The following is a 4,080-nucleotide window of genomic DNA, read 5'->3' on the forward strand; positions in this document are numbered from 1 at the left end:
AAAGAAAAGAGAAAAAAGGAAAAAAAAGAGGTAGAGTCTATTTCTGTACCTCTTGGAGACTGAGTTGGTTTCCTTTTGACTTTCAGAATAGGACATTGTGAACCTCCCAGGGAAAACCTCTAGAGTCTTTGCAGCTTTTACTCTCACACTCCCAGGACTCTGAGATCACCCTCTCTGTGGAATCCAGGGATGAGAAACTACATCAAGAGGGGAGCCAGCCACCCCCACCACTGTAGCATCCCAGTAGGGCTTGGGACATTTGAGTAAGGCCATCTTAGAACTTTCAGCAGCTGTACTAGTGAGTTCTGGCAAGACCAGCAGAAGCACCCAGTCAACCCCCAGAGTCATGAGACCCATCACTGCTTTAGGGTGCTGAGATGGGGGACATTGTCATGCAGCCACAGCTAATCAACAGTAGTGACGGAAGACAGGCACTTCCAAGCACAGCTCCTCCACTGTGCTCCTGCAAGAAGGATCTGTCCTGCCCGAGGTCAACTCCGCTTACAAGGCCCCAGCAGTACAGACATTCATAAGAGTTTCTTAGACGTGGCTCAGAGCTCCAAGGGACTGGAAGGTCACTGCTTCCGAGTTATTTTTGGCCAGATACAGATGCTTGAATGAATGGGATCTTGAAAAGATGAGTCTCCATAGGATTTCATTCTTTCCATTTAAAAGAAAGTGTGAGTCATAAAGACCAAGTTCCTTTTTTTTTTTTTTTGGCAAAAATCTTGTGATGTCCTAACATCACATTTTCAATGATCTGTTAGGATAACCAGTTATTAGATTGCTCCTCTTCTAGCCTTTGTAACTTTTCTACAAAACAAACAAACACCAACCAGGAAATTCCAAGGTTGTTTTTTTCCTCCTCAGTTTATTGTATTGGGGAAATTTAGCCAAAAAAATTATAAGGATACTCATATTACTAAACTTACACTTTAAAGCCAATTATGTTTAAGAGTATGAACGCAGGGCACGGAGGGAATACGACATAAAATCAACAAGACCTGTTTCCTTCGAGATACGGCTTCTTCACTCTTGGAGAAAATGCTGACGTGCAAGAACAGGATTTTAAAAAATCCAGATGCCTTAAACAACAAGAAGCAATTAGTATGCTGTGGAGACTTTGCCTTGGGTATGAAAAATCAGGCAGTCATTTTAACTTCAGAATATTTCAGTGATATTTGGAAGCTGGTAGGTGTAAACATTTAAATATATTCAAATGAATCCAGTTCAGAAATTTTTTAATCAGTCAACCGCCAAATAGAATTTAATTCACCTGTTAATTGAACATTGATGAATGGACTTGGTTATCTGTCCTCTTCCGGAATGATCTAGGGAACCTGGGTATGTAGGGTGGTTAGAAGTTCTCTGGGTACTTGTGTGGCTCAAGACAGAACTGAAATCTGGAAATGCATGTCAGTGGCATTTTCATGCTGAACAGAGATATTGGTGGTATCCGTTCAAATATTGATGTGATTTTCCCCGCTCTTCAGTAACTATGCTCTCCCTAGTTCTTGAACTAAAATTTATTTATTTATTTATTTATTTTAAAGATTTTATTTATTTGGCAGAGACCGAGAACAAGCAGGGGGAGCAGCAGAGGGAGAGGGAGAAGCAGGCTCCCCGCTGGGCAGAAAGCCTGGTGGGGGACTTGATCCCAGGACCTTGGGATCACGACCTGAGCTGAAGGCAGACCCTTCCCCAAGTGAGCCACCCAGGCACCCCTAAAAATTGATTTTTTAAAACTCAAGGATCAGAAGTAATTTAAGAGATTTCCAGTCTTATAAAAATTCAAATGCACTTTGCTATACATTTTATAAGTTGCTTCTACTGAAAGGATAGAATTAGGTTTGGTCACAATATATGCATTGAGAAAAGCGTGGCATAACAAATAGGAAACTGTTACCAGGTGTTGTGTATGTGTGTGTGTGTGTGTGTACATGTGTGAAGGAGTGGAGAAAAATGAGGTAGGGGAAAGAGGAGAAGGTTGGCTTCTTTTCTTAGTCTGATTATCCTTTTTCAATAAGCATACTGTAAGTTTCTAGTTTGGGAAAAACTCGGTAAGCATATTTTCTTTCATTATGTGAATTTGAGACACACGAAGTAATATAAGAAGTGAGACAACAAACTTAGAGGTGCCTTTCATGTTATGAAAAGGAATGGGAGGCTCAATTTTATGCTTCATTATGTCCGTCATGTTCCCCAGGGAGTCCACTTTTCTGCTGGTTTGCTGCCAATAGATAGAGCTAGGAGGCTGTTCCAGTGTGTGGCTCTCTAACTTCCCCTGCCCCTAAGCCATGTTGCCCTGTTGCACTGCTAGCATCATGAGTCTGCAAAGCAGTAGTTTATATGTTTTCTAAACGTGGGAATCAAAGCAATACCTACATTTTTTAAAGAAAAGAAGTGAAAGAATATTTACCTAAATATATAGCCTCTGGGTGAATTGATGGTTTGACATCAGGTGAATTAATATACATTCAATAACATTTAATGCTTCAGTCAAATAAAATGGCACCGTATTGGTACCTTGACCTACATTTAGTGTTTAGGATTTTGTGGAAAGTCAGCAGTAGCACATGGTGAGATCAGCTGTGACTGAGTGGGTAGGAACAGCTTTGTAGTGAGGGCTTCCAGAGGCTATGTGGTAAAGGGGTGCTGGGTCATTGCCAGATCCACAGGATGATGGTGTGCACATCTGTTTTTCCATCTCCACTCCTCTTCTGAGTCCTTTACTCACTGCCTTCTGGACATCCACGTCCACTTGGATGTCCTGTGTCCCACTCAAAATCAGTGTGTTCGCAGCTCATATACCAAAGCTAATATACCCTGTTGCCATCGTCACATGCCTCTCTTCCAGCATTCCCCAGCTCCGTCGGTGAGGACAATCTCCATGCCTCTCCTCCAGCATTCCCAGCTCTTGTCGGTGAGGACAACCTCCAGTTGCCTCAGCAGGGGCTGCAGAGTAGTTTACTCCTCCTTTTCTGACCTCACACTTCCATTTGGGCATCAGATACGTTCACTTGGATCTCAAATCTCATAGATCTTCCCTCTTTGTACTGTATGCACATTCCTGCCTAGACCTTTATCATCCCCCCGTTCTAATCCATCCTCCGCACGGAGGTCTGGATCTCCAAACATAGATCTAGGCAGACCACTGCACCGCGTGTGGACTTCCGGTGGGTCTTGACTTCCTTGTCAAGGTAAAGACCACTCTTGCCTTTCCAGTCCCTCCGTGACCTTTTCCATGTGCTCTGTGCCCTGCCAGCACTGGAATCCTGATGGCTCCATGATCCTCCTGACTTTCATACCCTTGTCCCTTAATTATACTGCTCTGTCCACCTGGAGTATCCATCCCCACTTTTGTTTTTTTTTAAAACCCAGAAGTCTACATGCACAGCTTAAATGTCATTTTTGTTTGTCTGAGACCTTCCTCAGCCTCTGGCAAAACCAAACCAAAACAGCAGATTTGTGCCCTTCTTCTCCGTGTGGTACTTACCCTGTCTCATTTTAATTGGCTGCTTATGCATTTTTCTCTGCACTAGACTGTAAGTCCTCAGACAGCAGGAATGCTATTTTATTCGTTCATCTGTAGCTGTTAGCATGGAGCCTTGTGATACTCAACAAATCTATTCGATCGAATTGTAGATAATCTGCTTGAGGTTAATGGAGAGTTAACTAGGTACAATGTTATTCATCGAAGGGGCCTGTATCCCCTAAATGGATAATCTGCATTAAAATCTAATGTTTTCTGTTTTAAAAAAACCTGACTAAACCTTTATACAAAAAAAAAAAAATAAAAAAAAAAAACACACACACACAAAAAAACGGTCTGGTTTTCTCTACAATGAAACTTGCACCTCTCCCAGCCTCTAGGAGTTCTGACTCGCTGTGCATCACTAATACAGACAGTGCTCAGTAGCTCCAGCTCGGGGCACCCGCCTGTGCTCTTCAGCTGCAGGAACCGACTGTAAGTCATTCTTCAGCGGTGGTGTCTTCAGACCACCTCTCCCGTCATCTTCCTGGGGACTCTTTGTTGCAGGTGGGCATAAAACTGGCTCCCATGGCACTTGAGTTACTGGA

Source organism: Mustela nigripes, chromosome X, assembly GCF_022355385.1.
Source record: "Mustela nigripes isolate SB6536 chromosome X, MUSNIG.SB6536, whole genome shotgun sequence".
Classification (NCBI taxonomy): Eukaryota; Metazoa; Chordata; class Mammalia; order Carnivora; family Mustelidae; genus Mustela; species Mustela nigripes.